At 32.4% G+C, this 20,730-nt stretch overlaps 1 long non-coding RNA gene across 1 annotated transcript; it reads left to right on the top strand.

Moving 5' to 3' along the window:
- Positions 1-868: 868 nt before the first annotated feature.
- Positions 869-3,134, top strand: LOC148791185 (uncharacterized). The gene is made up of 2 exons (XR_016076650.1): positions 869-1,544; positions 2,856-3,134. It is a non-coding gene; the product is annotated as an uncharacterized LOC148791185 (long non-coding RNA).
- The last annotated feature ends 17,596 nt before the right edge of the window (positions 3,135-20,730 follow it).

Below are 20,730 nucleotides of genomic sequence, written 5' to 3'. Positions count from 1 at the left end.
TAACTACTTTTATATATATATATATATATATATATATATTTTTTTTTTTTTTCTTGAAAGCCAAGAAGACCCAAGGCTTCACGTTCACGGCCATTTTAGGCTGCAGGCATGAAATTTAAAAGCCTTTTTCTCAAGTCACAGTCGACTGCCTGAGCCACCTACTTGTCTGTGTCTCCCCGTCAGTCATACTTTCCCTGGCACGACCAGTAAATTTGCAAAGTGTGGTGGTGTTGGGGACACCGCTTTTAATTAAGACTTTGGTGATTTAGGGCATGTCTATATATCTAATGACTACTAATGAATTCATTTCTCAGAATAAAACCCTATTTCAATTTTTGAGAATTACTATTAAGCCATGCCCAATTAAAGCATAGACGTACACAAGGCTGTCAATTACAAGAACGAGGTCTTCGTGACCCAGACAACGTATTTATTGTTGATATGTTCTCCTTTATTACTCTCTTACATGGAGTCATGGACCACGGAAAGGCAAGAGGAAAAAAAAAAAAAAGAGTCCTTTTTTTTTCCTTTGTCGAAAAGAAATTAAGAAAACAAAGAAAATTAAGAAAGAGATATGAAAATTACGATTGGCTACCTCCTCAGAAGTCAGAAGTCAGAAGGGTGTTAGCTGTCCTCAGCCTCTATGTTTTGTAAATTTCAGATTCATCATTAATCATGTAATGAAATTAATTAAACGATCAAGTTATTGTGCATTGAAAATGAGAAATATAATTAGCCATAGCAGATAATTCTTAGATTGTTAGTTTGACGTGATTGGCCTTCTATATATGTATGCTACTAGATCTTCAATAATCAATATGTATATATATATATATATATTTAGAGAAGAAGATTACGGGGCGGTTTCCTATTACTGGCTTGGTCCGTCTTTCTGCTGGTTTTGTCTAGTCGAGACTCGAGAGGGCCAAGGGGATTCTATGGAGCGGTTCCTTATTAATGTTGTGGTCTGCTTTTTCTTGTTTGGTAGGGGGGAGAGAGAGAGTATCACCGGCCGGGATTCCTTATTAATGCTCTGGTCCGTTTTTCTGATCTGGTAGTCGAGGGATTAAATGCTGTTGCACGCCCTCAACCTTCATAAATTCAACCAAGACATTCCCATCTCTTCTCACTACTCCCTTCCTTCAAACACGTTTCCCTCACTCTCTCTCTCTCTCGTTTTTCATGTTCCACCTTTATCTCTTCTGTTGATATTTTCGCCCTGCTGCTGCTTTTGGGTTCCTTGTAACAAAGGACCATCACAGTGAAGGATTCAAGAAAAAAAAAATTAAGAGAGTACTCGTACTCATCAGAGAGAGAAGCTGCTGGTTAATGGTTATGATATTGAAATAGTTACTGTGATGTTGGCCCGGTTCATTCAGACAAACATCTCGCCCGCCTTCAGAGGTGCAGTTTTGATTGAGCCGTGCCAATATCTCAGTACTCTTTTCATCTCCCCATATTTCTCATCATGTCCAAGTCCAACCACTACCATCTCCCCGGCCGGCCGCAACAGAGAACAGACTGACTAACCGGCCGATTACAAGGTTTGTATATCCTTATATTCAATTTCAAAGCCATGCACATCGTGATAGCACGTCAATATGCAGCTTTTATTTGATGCCACCATGCATATCCATATATAAGTATTTTCCATTATATTGATCAATCTGCGCTTCATTTATACACACAACCCCCTGCGCTAATTAATTAAACTTTGGGTTTGAGCAACTGTGGTTTCTATATATGTTTGCTCGCAGCTCGCTTAATTATTTCTAGCTACTTGAGCTACATAATTCATATTACATGATCTCACAGTATGCTGTCTCTCCTTGATCAATGGATTGGAATAACTGATGGGTTTCACCAATTCATCGTCCAGCTTATTCCGATTCGGTGGTGAGAAAGTCGCCTGAGCTAGCAATGGTAGCTTTCCCTTTACCTTGCTTCCATTAATGCTTGATATATCAATTCCATCGGTTAAATAATCTATTCATTTCTAAACTAGCTAGGGTTTTAACTACTCGAGTCTAACATTCCATATCCTTCCAATCTGGGCCGGGGCCGTCGAGCATCTGAACTCATCACTTAACAGGAACGACGTGAGTTCTATCGTGTGATGAATAAGTGAAAATTAAATAAATATTGCTTTTCAGTTTCAATTTCCCCCCTCCTGCCGTCTGCCCATTGCAAAACTGTAAACTTTATCAAGTTATCATCCACTTCAATGGTCCAGTTATGCAACACGGTGGGGAACCGTCTAATCAATAACCGGATTTGGAATCCAGTAGACCAGATCCGTGAACGTCGGGTTTATGTCATAACTGCTGTTTGCTACAATAGATTGAACCAAACTGCTCTCTGCACCAACTTTTCTGCTCTCTCTCTCTCTCTCTTTTGATAATTATGCTATATCGTAGGTACTTATTAGTCGAATTTACTTTTCTTTGCCGGTTGCCCAAAGGCTACTCCTATTTCTGTTTATATTTTTTCATTTTAACAAAAAAGAGAGAAAAGAGTTTTGCACGGTCTTCTTACATTAACGTAGTGTGGATCAGAGATCACATCTCCTGCCCACAATGCCCCACAGCACATCCTCGCTGTGTATCGGAAGCATCAGTGGATGGAGTCGACCTTGCCCCCTTAATTTCGGACTTTCATTGAGATTTATTTTATCATTTTTCTTGGTGAATGGTGAATTGGTGATTTATTAATATGTTGGTAGCAAATTTATGTCATTGGTGCGTTTTTTTTGTTAGTTGAAAAGAGTAAATGTGGAATTTGGGGTGTTGGGCGTTCATTAAAGAACGGAAACTGTGGACATTTATACGCATCCATGCCTGCCTTTATTTTTGCAGTCAGACAAAGATTCCCTCATTTAATCCTCCTGTGTGTGTCTGTGTCATCACTCGATGACATGGCAATTCTGAGTTAGAGCTGCTGCTGTGCCACGACTTACGATGAGAGACTGACTATGCTCTTATCTTCTTCCACGTGTTTATCTAAATGACTCCAGACCCACCATCATCGGTTGGAATTCCGCTTCGGTCAGTGCAAGTCCCATTAATATCTTCCTGCTTATATGCTTTATTTCATAAGAAGATATTCCTAATATAAAACAAGATTGAAAATTGAAAGAGGGGCTGGTCGAATGGTGTGAGTATGGATTTATACTGATCTAAATCGATTTTGTCTATTGCAAAAAATCACTCTCCTTGTTTTTTTTTTTTAAACTTATATATACGTTGACTTGGTCAATACGTGATAATAGGGGTGCGTTAGAACCTGCAATGCCATATATCATCTTGAGCCTATTTTGAGGAAAAAAGAGAGAGATTTAAAAGATATCTAACAAGTATTTATTAATATTACTACTAATTTTTAATTTTTATTTGAACCAGTTGAAAGGTTGAACCAGATACTCCAAGTGGTTGACCCGATTTGTGTCCACATGAATCTGACAAAACTGCATCTACAAATGCATAAAAGACATAAATAGCAAATATGGCAATTGGAGATAAGGCACCACAAACATCATATATTTATCACCATATTAGTTAAAGAAAGTTGGCTCTTCTTTCTTCCTCTATTTTGCATGTACAGTGAACCATATACAACACCGGAATTACCTTCAACACTGAAACGATCTTGTTTTAACAAGTGACCATTACTCCCGTGAATGAGGCCAGTATGCTACACACTGTTTCTAATATCATACACTATGATGGTCAGGAGATTCATCCGTTGCGGATTAATTGATGAGTTTTTTTTTATGGTACAGAGATAGGATTTATGCCCGGCAGGGCTCCTAACCAATTTTTTAAGCCATATATACACCAACCATCTATCTATCTATTTGTTTTTTTATTTTTTAATTCCACATAATTATTCATTAAATCAATAAGAAAATAAAATAGGCTTAACTATTTCTAACAACCATAATAAGAGTGGATTTACTTTTCTAATGTTTAGACAAGTGTCACCATTTTCCCCCACTTTCTCCTAAATTTCCTCTAATTCCTATTTATCTTCTAAATTATCTCTCACTCCTATTTATCTCTTAAGTTATCTCTAATCTAGTACAGAGATTCTCTCCTAAACTATCTCTAATTCCTATTTATCCTTTCCTCTCCCACACTTTTTATCTACATCTAAAGAAAGTTTGGATTAAAAAAACTAGAATTATTTAAATATTATAACGAAATTATGTATTAACTTTAAAATATTTTTTCAAAACATAAAAATTAATTATAATAGATTTAATAATATTCATATTATTAAAAATTCTATATTTTTACAAAATTCGTCATGAAATTATGTAGTAAAAAAAATATAAATTATAACTGTACGAGTTATTCAATTTAAATGTTGTTCAAGCAATAAAAACTTAACATTAAAAAATAAAACATTATTTAAATATTTCACCAAATAAATATCTTAAATAACAAAACATTACAAATAGATAAATAATTATATAACAAAATACTTAAGATTATGTAATAAATATTAAAATAAATAAAATTCAAATAATGAAAAAATTTAAATATTTTACATATTATTTCAATATTTAACATGACTAAATTTTAAATATCTAAAATAACGAAATTATGTAATAAATTTAAAAATTTTCTTAAAAGTAGAAAAATAATTATAGTAGATTTCATAATATTAATAATTTAATATTTTACAAAATTAATAATGAATTATTCAATTATAGTACTAATTCTAATTTTATGCATTATTATATTCAATAAATACTTAATATCTCAAAACTTTGAATGAAAATATTATTTAAATAATTAAATAATATTGTAAATAACTAATTTCACTTGTATCAATTAATAATTATAGAAAATAAATTTCAAAAAGTTAATATTTATTAGTAATAATTTTATAATAATAGTGTTTATTCAATATATATTTATATATACTAAAACTAATATTTATTGTATTTTTTGATAAATATGTTTTCAATAATTATTTATAAATCTATTTTTGTTTTGTTACTTAACAGAAATTTGTCAATAAGTATTGGAGATTAAACCACTATTATTTAACTTTTAAAATTTAATTTATTATATTTTTTTATAAATTTATTTTTAGTAATTATGTATTTCTAATAATTTATTGATTGATATTTATTAGACATTAAACTATTATTTGAGATTACACTATTTACTGACTAATTTAATATATTTTCAGTATTTATTGTATTTTTATTAGATATCTATTGTATTTTCATTATAAATTTATTTTCAATAATTACGTGATTTTGCTATAAATTTTTAATAATTATTGAAGATTAAACTATTGTTATTTATTAGAGAGATTAGGCTATTAATTTAGTTGAAATTAGGAGTGTTCAAGGATTGGTTCAGTTCGGTTGCAGGCTGTTTCACCAACCGAATCGACCTAGTCAGGTTAGGAGTTTGTCACCCAAAACCAACTAACCATTAGTGAAAACCCACCAACTCGGGTTATATCAGTTCGGTTTGTTTTATCAAAATATTTAAACTTAAAAATTAAAGTTATGATATAAAATATTTTAGACTAAGAAATATAGGAATTTTCTCACTTTCTTGTATTAACAAATTATATTTGAAATATAATACATATATATATATATGGTTTGGTCGGTTCAAATTTGGTCGATTTACAAATAACCAAACATAGACCTGGTAATTGGGTTGTGTGGGTCGGGTTTGGGTTGGGTCAAGATATTGTAGGTTGATATCGGGTTAGGTCAACAAATGCTTGACCCTAACCCTAAATGTTCGGGTTAGGGTTGACCCACGGGTCATCCCTAAAAATATCAAAAAAATTATAAAATAAAGAAAAAAATACATGAAAAGTGTCAAAATTAAAAGAATTAACCTCAAAATTCCAAACATAAAATAAAAAAACTTGAACATTCAACAATTCAAAGAGTAAAGACTAAATAGTAAAGATGAAAGAAAGAAAGCTTCGAAGAATACATAAATAGTCCCAATTAGACCTAACAATTTGGTCAGCGAGTTGACCCATGACCCAACCCAGGTTTTTTCGGGTTGGGTCGTGTCGGGTCATTCTCAAATTTAGTAGCTAAATATGAGATCCTAACCCTGTTTTTTAGGGTTGAGTAAACTTTTTGCTAGGTGTAGCCAAACCGAAACTGACCTAATTTGGTCAGGTTGGAAAACTGTTGAACCAAAGCCGATAAAAAATACAAGAAAATTGACCAACTTGGCTCGAGTTCGGTCGGATTGGTTATTAAAAAGTTAAAATATAAAACAAGTACATGCTCTTATTTATTTCTATTGTTTTGTTTTTGCTTAACAAAACCCGTGCATCGCATGGGTCCCCGCTAGCATCTATCTATCTATCTATATAGCAAGACAGTCCACGTTACCATTCCTCTCCTTGCTCCAAACTCCCTTCCTAATTTTCTTTTTTTTTAATTTTTTTATACAACATAATTACCCATTAAACCAATAAGGAAATAACATAGGTTAACTATTTCTAACCACCATTTAGAAAGAGGGATTTGCTTTTCTAATGTTTAGCCAAGTGGAACCACTTTCTCCTAAATTGTCTCTAACTCCTATTTATCTCTTAAATTATCTTTAATTTAGTAAAGAGATTCCCTCCTAAACTATCTCTAATTCATATTTATACCAACTTAAAAATTTACAGAATTATTTAAATATTATAACAAAATTATGTACCAACTTTAAAATATTTATTCAAAACACAAAAGTTCATTATAATAGATTTAATAATATTCATATTATTAATAATTTTATATTTTTACAAAATTCATCATGAAATTATGTAGTAACAATATAAATTATAATTTTACAAACTATTCAATTTAAATGTTATTCAAATAATAAAACATTATTTAAATAACTAAATATCTTAACTAACAAAACATTAAAAATATCTAAATATTTATATAATAAAATATTCAATATTACGTAAAAACATTAAAATAAATAAAATTTAAATATTTAAATAACAAAATATTTAACATGCCAAAATTTTAAATATCTAAAATAATAAAATTATGTAATAAATATAAAAAATCTTAGAGGTAGAAAAATAGTTATAATAGATTTCATAATATTCATATTAATAATAATTTAATATTTTACAAAATTAATGACAAATTATGTAATAATAATACTAATTATAATTTTATGGTTATTAAATTCAATAAATAATTAATATTTTAAAATTTTAAATAACAATATTATTTGAATAACTAAATAATATTTTAAATAACTAATTTCACTTATATCAATTAATAATTATAGAAAATAACTTTCAAAAAATAATATTTATTAGTTATAATTTTACAATAATAGAGTATATTCATTATATATTTATATATATACACTAAAATTAATATTTATTTTTATTTTCAGTAATTATTTATTGTATTTTTGATAAATATGTTTTCAATAATTATTTATGAATCTATTTTGTTTTGTTATTTTACAGTAAGTTGTCAATAATTATTGGAGATTAAAAAAACTATTATTTAACTTTTGAAATTTAATTTATGGTGTTTATTGTATTTTTGTTATAAATTTATTTTTAGTAATTATGTATTTTTTACAATTTATTAATTAATATTTATTAGATATTAAACTATTATTTGAGATTACATTATTTATTGACTAATTTAATACATTTTCAGTATTTATTATATTTTTATTAGATATCTATTGTATTTTCATTATAAATTTATTTTCAATAATTGTATATTTTTGCTATAAATTTTCAATAATTATTAGAGATTTAACTATTGTTATTTATTAGAGATTAGACTATTAATTTAGTTGAGATTAGGCATGTTCAAGGGTTAGTTCAGTTTGGTTGCAGGCTGTTTCTCCAACCAAATCAACTTGGTTAGGTCGGGTTGTTACCCGAAACCAATTGACTATTAGTGAAAAACGACAGCTCATGTTGTATCAGTTTGGGCCTATTTTCAATTTGGTTTGTTTGTTCAAAAGATTTAAACTTTAAAATTAAAATTAAATTTAATAAATTATAGTGGTATTATTAAAAATAAATTTATGATATAAAAATATTATAGACTAAGAAATATGAGAATTTTTCCACTTTTTGGTATTAAAAAATATATTTATAATATAAAATATTATTATATCTATGGTCAGGGCGATCCAATTTTTGTTTGTTAACAAATGGCAAACCGAAACTGACCTAACTTGGTCGTATTGGAAAATTGCTAAACCGACCGAAAATACTAGAAAACTGACCAACTCAAGTCGATTTCGGTGAGATTGGCTTTTAAAAAGTTAAAATATAAAACAATTATATACTCTTATGTATTTCCAATTTTCTCTTAACAAAGCCCATGCATCGCATGGGTCCCCGCTAGTATGTATATATAGCAAGATGGTCCACCCCCACCCTACATTCTCCTTGGCTCTCTGTCCTCTCCCCTTTCCACCACTTCCATTAAGCCATGCCACCATTCCCAACCCAACCACTCCAAAATATTCCTAGAATCTCTCTCCTAAGATATTTCCTCTAAGATATTATAAATGTATCATGTTACCCCACTCACCAATCATTTCCTAAAATCTATCCCCACAATCTATATCCACTCTCTCTCATTTAAAATATTCATATTAATTAATAAATAGTTAAATACAACTAATATTTAATCCAACCCATATTCAATGAATATTAAATAGTGTTATTACCAAAAGTTAATAAATACGGTTAGTAAATTATCAAAAATTAAATATTCTTATTAGTACAGTTGGTAAATTACCAAAAATTAATAAATATTGTTATTAATTAACTCATCATGACTTTCTAAAGTATATATTTTGGGTAAATACTACTATTATATTCATATTAATTAACAATATTTTATAAAAATTAAAAACTCTTTAACTAATTGCTATAAAATTTAGAATTATATTTAACAATTATCAAAAAGTATAAAATTATAGTTATTCTATTGTTAACTAAATGCATATAGGGGAATAAAATATTATATTATTGGAAAATGAAATTATTAATTAATTTATATTGGAAAATAAAAGACAAATTAGTGTAACTTTGTTAGTAAACTACCTAATAAAAATAAATATTTAATGCAATAATATATGAATATATTAAATAATTATTGAAAATTATTGGAATATTTTTGAAATTTTAGGAAAATTTATTACATTTGATAGATTTTGAAAAACTATTATAAATTATGTAATTTTCATTGTAAATTATTGAAAGTTATTAAAGATAAATGAGCATGAGAAAGGGAAAACTGTAATTTGAAGCAATAATTACACAAATTATTATTATAAATTAGTATAATATTGGAAAAAGGAAATTATTGATTAGTTTATATTAGAAATAATAAGATAAAATAGTATAATTCTGTAAGTGAACCATTTAGAAAGAAATAAATTATTTAGTAACAATTTAAAAATACATTTGAATAAAATTTCAAAATTACACAAATTTAATAAATTTTCATAAAATTACATTTTTGAAAATTAAAGACAATTTAGTGTAATTTTAGAAATTTGCCATGTGGTTGATACTCATTATATCTTTTTCTATCAATTTTGTCATCAAATTGAATATTGGGTTGACGGGGAGTGGGTGCCTTGCCTTGAACCCTCCCAACATTGGGGATGGAGCGGGAAAATTTTGAGGATTCCTCATCAAGGATGAGGAGTGGGTGCCTTGCCTTGAACTCACTTGACACCAAGGATGATTGGATGAGGTAGGGAAATTCATGGATTCCCTATCCCTAACAGAGAGTAGGTGCCTTGCCTTGAACCTATCTGACATTGGGGTGGGGGCGGGGATGGAGTATAGTGTCTTGACTACAGGGTGGGGATAAGGATGGTGTGCCCTGCCCCAAACCCGTCCCACTATCATTCCTATATAATTGTCAATTTTTAGTGAAATTAATAAAGATGTTAGCTTTTATAATTATTTTTATTTATTTAAAATCAATCAAAAATTCATTTAAAAATAATGAAAATAATTATTAAAATTACTACAAATGATTAAAAAAATTAAATTTACTAAAAAATATTTATTCATATTAAATTAATAATAACTATTTTTTTAAATCAATAGTGAATGAAAAATACAATTATTAAAATTTTAAATATTAACAATAACTTTAAATACTTTTAGTTAATAAACAATAAACTTTGGTTATTAATTTATCAATTAATTAATATTAAATAAAAATATTCAAATTTTCATATTTTCTTGTACACCGCACGTGTCCCCACTACTAAAAGATAAAAGCATGCATGCTCACTTAATTTTAATTCTAAAGCGAGAGGCAAATATGATGTGCCAGATAACCGAAAAAACCTTGACCCATGAATTTGGCTTTAGAAAAAAGAACCCATGAATTTTGATAATAAATTACAATGGTTAGTGTATTTTTAGTGAGATAGGTGTAGGAATACGGATCTAAATACAAAAGATATTCTCAATGCACGGTGGGATGTGCCAGTAAAGTCATTGTGGAGCGCCTTGTGTGAGGAGATCCAACCTGGTTCCAACCAATTAAAATTTAATAAAAAAATAAAAAATGGGCAACATGCGTATATATCACATGGAAAACATATCTATATCGATTTGATTTATTTTTTTATTATTTAACATATCAAAAAAGGTGCTCGTCAACATATATATGTTTTGTATTTGAGCTCTTCAAGGGTCCTGGATCCGTTAAATCAGGATATTCTTTTGGTATATTCATATTCGGATTGTTTTGCCAGTGAAAGGCTGAAAGTCCTGTATTTGTTAATCTGAACCATCGATTCGTTCACCGACTTACCCCTCCCTTTTTTTTTTCCTGCTTTTGCGTTGGCATGTCACTGAAATAAGTGGCGACTTGGGAGGGATTTCACGCAGTGGTTACACGAATTGAGAAACCTCAGAAGTTCGTTATATATTTACTAAAAACCGGAAAAGTCAAAACTAATGAGCCGATTTTTTTTTTTTTTTTTTTATTTTGCTGCCACACCCACGTGAGTCGAAAATTAGACTGCACTCCACCTATTCGTATATTAACATTAATTCCGAGCTAATATTCACCCAATTGTATGATAGAACTAAAATTTGTGAGAGTGGACTGAATAGTAAGAATCCTTTTTTTGTTTAAATAAAAAATAACTGTTACATCAACAAAATATATACACGTTGATGAAACTTTATAAAAAGCCAAACCAATTCATTCCTAAAATTGAGTTGGATCAATCAAGATTTGGGTTGTTTTGTTTTGAATTTAATACAAATCGGGATGTATTTAATTTATTGGGCAGTTACAAGAATTTGTGCAGATGTAATCTCGGAAGTCGGAACAATCTTTATATATTGATGACTTACTCGAATTTGGTGGCTGTGGAGGGGGAGGTGGACCGGAAGTCGTAGAAAATTAACATAGAGGTTGGTGCATGGTAACATTAGAATAAAGTTTGGCCATGAGTCGTATGTATGAGCTGAAAGTTTTATTGTTGGTCCACATGATTTCAAGCAGCTTGCGACGAAATATTGCAACTTTCAATTCTGATAGGATTAAATAATGATGAAAATATTGTATTTGTATGGTTATTGGGGCTGGGCGCATATAAGGGTGTCAATTGGAATTGATTTGGTTCAATCCGATCTATTTTAATGTGAGCCCATTATAAATGGACTATGTTTAATCTAACCCAATGAATTTTTTGGACCATTTTAGACTGGTTCAGTTCAATGTCTGGATCATCTAATTTGTTCGAATTCATTTTGATTTAGATTAGTTTCAATCCAAACCTAGTTCATTGATACTTATATTCTTATCTTATTTCAATGAGTCAGATATTAGCTTAATCCAACCTAATCTAATATAAATTTATTACAAACAGACCATCTCCAATCCAATCTAATAAATATTTGGACCGAATTGGTCCAATCCATCCAAACCGGTTTATTGCCTGGGCGTGATATCCATTTTAAAGTTTATATTGAATGTTGATGTTGGTTCTAATCTTGGAACCATCCAAGTCCTATATCTCTAATACAAAGTTTGGCTGTGGGGATATCCTCCTACAAAAGCTCTCCTCACACCAAACTTTTACACTACATTCAACTGTCACATCTAGTATCATGTCATTCAGTCGTTCATAAGGAGATGTTTTTAATGCACAGCTGGATGTGCTTTGCGATGGTTTGAGGAGAAAATCCAAATTAATTCCTCTCACCAGTCACCACAAACTTCACACCTGTAAGGCTATAACACCTATCTCCTCTCCATTATCACACATCCTCATGTTTATTTTTGAATTAAATCATTAAAAATAATATCAATTTAAAATTAAAGCCTTGATTGGTCTTCATTATCTTTCATAAAATACTTATTTACTCTAATAAATTCGGTCGCCGTTGCAACAATCAATAAAATGCGAACACGTCATCTAGTTTGCTCCAAGTTCAAATTCAACGTTAACATTGACACTTCAAGTCCCAAATTAAAACTCATTAAGCGGGCATTTTGAGTTAGAGACTCACTCCCCCATCTCTCAACTTTCACCATAGTTTATGCAAACCCACAATAGGATCCCATTTTCTTCTTCCTCTCTCCCCTTCTTTAAGTTCCAGCTACAAACCCCACCTCCATCATCTGCGGCAACAATAATGCCAATGAGCCCCAACTGTGACTCAGGATTATTTGATATATAGTATTGGGATTCCCAAATGGGAGGTCACCATCAAGCAAAATGGGGCAATTTGGGCTCTCCGATCTTGAGGAGTTGAGTTGGAGGTCAATCTCATGATGGGTTTTTGGATTAGTGGAGTGAGTTCTTCGAGTCATGGGTCTCTTTCTCTGAGAAATACCATCGCTGCCGCTGTTGTGGTGTTGTTGGAAGCCCATGTCTTGTGGGTGGAATTATGTTCGTTCCTCCACCATTACAAGCCCTAAAGTTTTTAAGTTCAAACATATCAAGTTTTCAACTCGTGAAACGGTGGAAAAATGTCAAAACTATATTCTGTGCAGGTTTTGAACTAAAATTCATGCCCAACTTATACCGATTTAATCAAAGATATATTTCAACCAAACCCTCTTCTCCCATCTATATACTGAATATCTTGAGTTTGGTAGATGGCTATAAACAACGGTTTGCACGGAATGAAGATGAGATTCAACATTTAAACCACCTCCCAGTTAGGGCTTCTGGTCGCCAATCGGGTAAGAGCTGAGAAGGGGAGAGCTGAGAGTGGGATCCTATCGGGTCGGGGATGAGGATTGAGTTCCCCGCTCTGCCCCGACCCCAATTATATATATATATATATATATATATTAAAATATTATTTATAATTTAAATGTTTTATTTATTTTAAATAAATTTATTTTTTAAAAAATACTGTTATTTAAGTATATGTTTGGCATCAATGCTACAGAGACAATATCATTTTCTCAATTGATGTATGGGTTGGAAGCACTATTTTCTGAGAAAATAGTGTCTTTTTTTTTTGTTTGGAATCGTTGCTGCCAGGTAGGACGTTTCCTGGAGCAACAACAACTTTTCCTGTTTGGTACTAATGCTTAATGCTCCATAAAACATTTTCAGCATTGGTACCCATTATCCAGGGCCACATCACTACTACCTCACATTCCTATTGGCAGCAATGAGTTGCATCTCTAGGAAACGCCAAATTTGGCGTTGCCCAAGCCATGCCTTCCCGATTTCCAAGGCGTGGTTTGGAGCACTATTTTTTATGAAAAAATGGTTCCAAACAAGCACCTATTTCCTGGAGCACCCTTTTTTCCAATGTGGCGCTGTTTTCTGTAGCGACGACAACGATGCCAAACAGGCGTTAAAAAAATTTCGGGGATTCAGGTTCCACAGGGAACCCATCCTCGTCCGAGGATCGGGGACGGGGGTTAATTTCAGAATCGGGGTTGGGGACAAGGAATATGACCCCCGCCCTGAACCCACCTCATTTTTGTAACTCAAAATGCCCACTCGATGGGATTTAATTTAATTTGGGCATTATGTCCATGTTAACGTTAAATCCGACATGAGGAAATTTAGATAACGTGTTTGCATTTCATTGGTGGTTACCAAATGAAATGGCGGTTGTGGTTGCAGCAAATGTGAGTTCCTCCCCCTTAAATCCCTATTTTCCTTTGGGCTTTCTCTAAATAAAATAGGTAATTGTCCAAAACCCATCATCACTTTTTTTCTGAATTCTCTTAAACCCACCACAACTTTTCAAAATGTCTAAAACTCACCATGTCAGTGAGATTTTATTTTCTAAAACTCACCATCGTTACAATACCGTTAAAGTTGAACAACCCAAATTGTCCACGTCAACCTAAATGCATATTTCATGACTAAATTGCCCCTAAATGGTGAGTCGGCCTGTTAAACAATTTTTTTACCGAAATACCCTTAAGCTTGGGTTTTGGGTAAGTTTGGAAGCAACACTAAAACAACAAACGTTGCAGCATCTGAATCTTAGTGTAAGATCTTTGACGGTAGTTCCTTGGCTTCTCAATCTCGATAGAGGTCTTTTCCTTGAAAAATAGAGGAAGTAGGGAAGAAAGAACTGGTGTCTTCGGAGTCCAAGTTTGGAGGTTTTTCTACTAAAGTGGAAGATTTTAGTGTTTAGGGGATGAGATTGTAGAAATAGAGTCATCTTTCTGAGCAAAGCAAGAGGTTGCAGGAAAAGAGGAGTGAGAGCATCCCTAATAATGCCACTGGTGAGCCAGTTATTACCACAAGAAAGGTCAAGGAAAGCCTAGAGATGTTTAGTTCAGTTGCAACAACTCTAGTTGAGCAAGTTCAAAAGGTAATCAGGAACTTCTACACGATTACTTGAGAAAAATCCTGTGAAGGAACCTTTTGGGAGTTCTAGCAAGGCAGATTTTGATGTTGGTTCATTGATGAAGATGGTAGACAACCGTGGCTTTGGTAGTTCTCTAAAGCACAATGTTACCGATTTGGGTTTGCCGATGAAGGAAAAATCCTGTGAAGGAACCTTAATGTAGTATGTGTCTGGGTTTTTAAGGGTTCCTGGGAATCGAGAAGGTCATCTAGTTCTACACCAATCTCTTCCCCTACTGCAAAGTCTAGAGACCTAATTGTTGAGGTAGGGGGTAGATTTCTTGGAATCGATGAACTATTGGCTTTTGGTGTAGCAGTGCTTTCGAGAGGTTCAGAAACCAAAGGAGGTAGGATGAGGTTGCAACCAAAATCTGCAATGACTGGTTCACGTAACGTTTCTGATTTGCTTTTGCATTCTAAACATACTTGAGAATGAAAAATTGCGTCCAACTTCGTACCAGTCTCTTCCATAGTTTCTGATAGATCTATGCAAGTAAGAGGGGATTTTCCATCAAAGAACATAATGGAAGTTCTAACAACCTCGTTTCTCTCAGTCAACACTTTCTTTCTCGGCGATGGGTTCACCTTAAACAATGCAGAAATGGTCAGAGCCATGAAATTCTTTGATCCCTTTGAAATCGATGGTGACCTTGCCCTCACCAGCTTAAAGTTATAATCTTCTTCATTCTCTTTTTGCTCATAGGAAACTCGGGGAGACGTTAGTCCTTCCCTGCAACCCGAATTCCTTCTTGTGAAATCTGAGTTACATTTATCAAAGATGAATTAGAAAAAAAATCAATATCCATGATGAGAGAGGCAATAATCTACTGTTCTTCTTCTCAGACGATGAGAGAAGCAACGACTGGTGAGAAGTTGCGGACTGTACTCCGATTGCTCTCAGACGATGGGAACAGTTTTCATGATCATCCAACCATTCTTCTTCTCAGACGAAGGTACGAGAGAAGCAGTGACCGGTGAGAAGTTGCGGACTGTTCTTCTTCTCAGATGCATCATGTTCTTCTTCAAGTTCTCAAACAAAGGGGAAGCAGCGGCCGATGGAGAAAGAAAGTAGCGACTAATGCTTGGGTTTTTGGGTTGAAGATTGACGGAGTAATTTTGGTATATTGCAAAATGGATCAAATATAATGAAGGGTAAATGGTAAATTAACGTTGTCTATTAGTCAAGTTACCGTTATCTCATTGACATGGTGAGTTTTGGACGTTTCGAAAAGTTGTGGTGAGTTTAAGAGAATTCGGAAAAAGTGATGGTGGGTTTTGGACAATTTCCCAATAAAATAGGATATATATTAGATGGATTGGGTAGGTTAAGGGCCAACCTAAAATGTAAACCCTAACTTGGACCCAAACTAATGTCAAAACCTTGTGCACAACCACAAGTACACATGATAAACCAACATTATTATATAAAAGTCTAAAGAAATCATTACTCATTTTGCATGGGTTATTAGTTTTTCTCTCTTTTTACATTAATTCAATGTAAATTTGTTTTATGGATTCTTATGGTTCAATAATAAAATGCAATAAGAATAAGAAAGCACTTACCGTAAGCCTTTGGTTATCCTCATTACAAGTACACATGGTAAACCAACCTTATTATATAAAAGTCTAAAGAATTCATTACTCATTCCCATAGGTTATTAGTTTTACTCTCTTTTTTCTATTATTTCAATGTCAGTTTGTTTTATGGATTATTCTGGTTCAATAATAAAATGCAATAAGAAAGCACCTACCGTAAGTCTTTGTTTTTCCTCATTAGTTTAATTTTGAAATTGTTATTTTAACTTGGTAATTGGTTTATGTTCAATACATTTTCTTTTGGATTTATAGGGGTAGCACATCCCTCAAACCCTTAACTCCCCAATTGTGCCACTATCAATTTTTTTCTCATGCTAAGCAGTTGGTTTACGTGCTCATAATATATAAGCCATATAAAAAGGAATAAGTTTGAATCTCAATAACTAAAAAAGAAAAAAATTATTTTTTCTACTCTTTTTTATATAAAGTGCTAGAAATATATAAAAACATTGGTGAATCATTGTTACTTTATGTTCTTAACTTACAAATTAAGGCATTGTTTGGGTAGACTTATACTTTTGTACTTTTAATAGTACCAAAGTGTAAAGTACAAAAAATGTTTTTACTTTGATGATTTTGCTTTGAAAACCGTTTAGGTTAAACATTTTGTAAAGCATGCTTTCCAGAATAAAAGAACCATTTCCTGTTTGGTAAAAGCACGTCCGTCTGTACTTCCGGTGACGGTTTCAGGTGGTTTGGTGGCTGATAGGGGTGGATTCGAGACGAGCCGAGCCAAATAGTTAGATATTCGAGCTCGACTCACCAAGATAGTACAAGGATCGAGATCGAGCTTGAGCTCGACTTGAGAAAAATATTTTAATAAAAATAAAAAATTATATAAAAATATTTTTTATTTGATATTTAAAAAATTAAGAAATATAATATTTAAGTTATTATTATATATAAAATAAAAATATTATATATATTATTTTTATTATATATTATTTTCTATAATAATAATTATATTATTATTATTATTATTATTATTATTATTATTATTATTATTATTATTATTATTATTATATGTAGCTATTCGAGCTCGGCTCGTGAGTCTCATGAACCGAGCTTTATTAGGCTTGAGCTCGACTCGAAGCTTGGTTGAAACCAAGCTAAGCTGAGCTTTTCACAAGCTGAACTCGAATAGTTCATGAAGAGCTTGACTCGTGGCCACTCCTAGTGGTTGAGACCAACAATGGCGGTGTATCTCCAATAGTGGTGAATAGAGGTAGGACCAAGAGTTGTATCGGAAGGTGGTTACACATGACCACCCCTTTGCACAAAAACGAAAGTGCAATTTCACCAAAAGCACAAAGTATAAAAAACCGACTTCATGCTTTTTGGGGTTTTTGTACTTTTAAAAAGTATAAAAGTAGAAGCACAAAGTATACAATACAAAAAAACACTATATCGTACTTTTCATACTCTTGTATTTTCAAAAGTATGAAAGTACTTTATAAAAATATATCCAAACAGGGCCTAAATTTTTAAAGAACAACCCATGCATTGCAGTGGTCACTACTACTTACTAGTATACGATTGAAAGAGGAGTGTGTGGAGGCCAAGACCCAAGGGTGTTTCACCACATTCTCATACATAGTCTCCCCTTCTCTTCTTCTTCACACATTCGAAATATTAAAAACCCTCTTATGTCTCCTCATAAACCTTTCTAGGTTTTAAATTGCTATGTTAAAATCTATCATTACTCTTTTCTAATAAAATTGTTTTTAATCCCCCTCTCTCTTTTCAATAATCAATGTTTGTAATATCTCCCCTACTCTATTAAATCCCTTATTTCCTATTAAATATTTTTGAAACTCTTTTGATTCTCTCTAACAAAACATGGGTATAAATTAGATAGATTCGGTGGGATAAGAACTAATAATAGACCAAAGATTCAAAATATCAATATGATACGCCATATATTGAGTGTATCGTATTGTTGGATTTCCAACACAATTATTTAAAGATGTTTTCATAAACCACATCTTTTATTTATTAAATATAAATAATATAAAAATATATAATAAAATTTTGAGAAGAAATTAAAAATAAAACGCATGGAGTAAAAAAGTATGGATAAACACCTGGTGATGCATTTGGATGTATCCATACTTTAACCATGAATAGACAACCTTAAATATGGACATTGACGTTTGGGTGTGACTATACTTTAAAGGCATAAGTTAAACGCATTAAAATTAAAAAAAAAAATTGCATATGGTCCATAATTACTCGATCAAACACCCAAACTTGAGTTGACAAATTATTATTATTATTATTATTTTACTTATGTTGTTCTTATAAAAAAAACAAAACAAAAGTTTGGGAGTAATAAGAAGGGATCCGAGCAATTTGGGATTTGTTAGGGTATTAATTAAGTAGATTACCCAAAACTAAAGAAGGGGTTTGGTCGGAGTTGGGAGACGAGGGAACTTGGTCGGAATTGGAGTCTTGGAGAAAAAGAGATAAATTGGCCAGAGTTTGAAGTGCTCTTTCATCTGAGTTTTCAAAATTTTTTGGTAATAAGAAGAAAACAAAGTTCAAATAGAGGAAAAGTCGTTGTTTGCAAGCTGTTCTGGTGCATTTTTTGATAGACATTCTTCTCAAACATTTTTTACATTTCGTATACCAAAACTTTATTTGATTACCTCCAACTGCATTCGTGGTTGATGAGCGCTCAAGTAGCCTAGACCAGGGCGGTGGGTGCCTTTTGATCTATACTCATATGAGGAGCAATGAAAAATAAACTAGAAAATAAAATGTTTCAGTGCTTTCTGCTTGTGGATCTACTTTTATTGGATCCGTTTGAGTCCTTTTCTCCAGGTAATGAACCGAATTTGTGTAGTTGTTAAACTTTGTTCTGGCTACTTCTGATCAAATCAGAAGGAAGCTGTTGGTAGCAATCAGTGAAAGACGCGAATAATAAATTGTACTCTCGAATAAATAAGATCCTATTCAGAGAACAATAGCATTGCCATCCAAAATGAGGAATCAGACTTATTTCCAGACAATATAAAGTATAAATTCAAGATCCTCGCCGTCGCCAACGTCGTTCTCGTTGCTCCGAGTAGACGGTGACGAGCAGTTGGATGATGGAGGACAAAAAGTTTTGGGACTATTTGCATTTCTTCATAAAACTAAAAGATATATGGCTATTGCCTTCTGCTGCACGTGGGCTGCAGAGAGAGAGAGAGAGTTTTAATCAAGGAGTTGGGCACCAAACTAATTCTAATCTTCTTCTGCAGATTCCACGTTAATTTGACTTGGCCGGCCCCAATTGGACGCTTATTTTACCATTTTCATCGCTGTTTATTCCTTTTTATTATTACTAAATTAATTAGCAAAAGGATAGTACCGAGGTTCTGGATAAGATTTAGAAATTTATTCCACCGGCTATTCCAGCGGCGACGAATCGCCGCTTACGAAGAGCCTAGCTGTCAACGTGCATCTCCTCCCTCCCTCGGGTTCCGATGATAAGCACAACTTACGCACCCACCAGAATCGCTTAGCCACATTAAAAAGTCCGCACTTGTTTTCGCCACCTAAGATTTTTCCACGTCTACTCCACGTCATCTCTTTTCAGATTAGCTCCGACGATTCCTTCCCTTGCCCTACCACATGAATTTGAATGAGTCCATCCCCATGGACCCCATCCAGCCATCCCTCCTACTACTCCTACTACTACTGCATATGCGTATCCATCTGTAAAGATGCATCTGGCATTCCCAACCCCATCAACATACGCATCTACTTTTCTTGCGGCATACATACCACGTGCCTCCTAATTGATTTTCGTTTTCCTTCCTTCTCAGGTTGAGAGGTAAGAGGTTCCTTCACACTCTGACACTCTCCACTCTCTTATTTAATAAATGTTTAGTCATTCTTACATTACATGATCTCTCACCAACTCATTCTATGCTCCTATATATACTGAACTGAACTAAACTAGCTAAGCTAAGCTAGCTACATGATTAATTACAAGTTTACAACGTACAAACTACAACCGCCGAGAAATATATCGATCTTATCCGTATCCCATTTGTAGTATTTTCCAGAATGTTTGGATTTGGGGGTTTATCCAACAACCAATATATCTTATCCGTATCCCATTTGTAGTATCTTAATTACATTACATGATCTTTTTCTTAGAGGTGTCTCTCTCTATCAGTCTATCTTATTACTTATACCATTTTCAATCAACAATTATCTGGTGAGTCCCTTTTGGCTTGATCATACCTAATCAATCCGGACTACTAAACTAGTTTGTAATTGA

This window comes from Nelumbo nucifera, chromosome 5 (assembly GCF_055504915.1).
Source record: "Nelumbo nucifera cultivar China Antique chromosome 5, China Antique-T2T, whole genome shotgun sequence".
Taxonomy (NCBI): Eukaryota; Viridiplantae; Streptophyta; class Magnoliopsida; order Proteales; family Nelumbonaceae; genus Nelumbo; species Nelumbo nucifera.
This window is presented reverse-complemented; position numbering and strand designations above follow the sequence as displayed.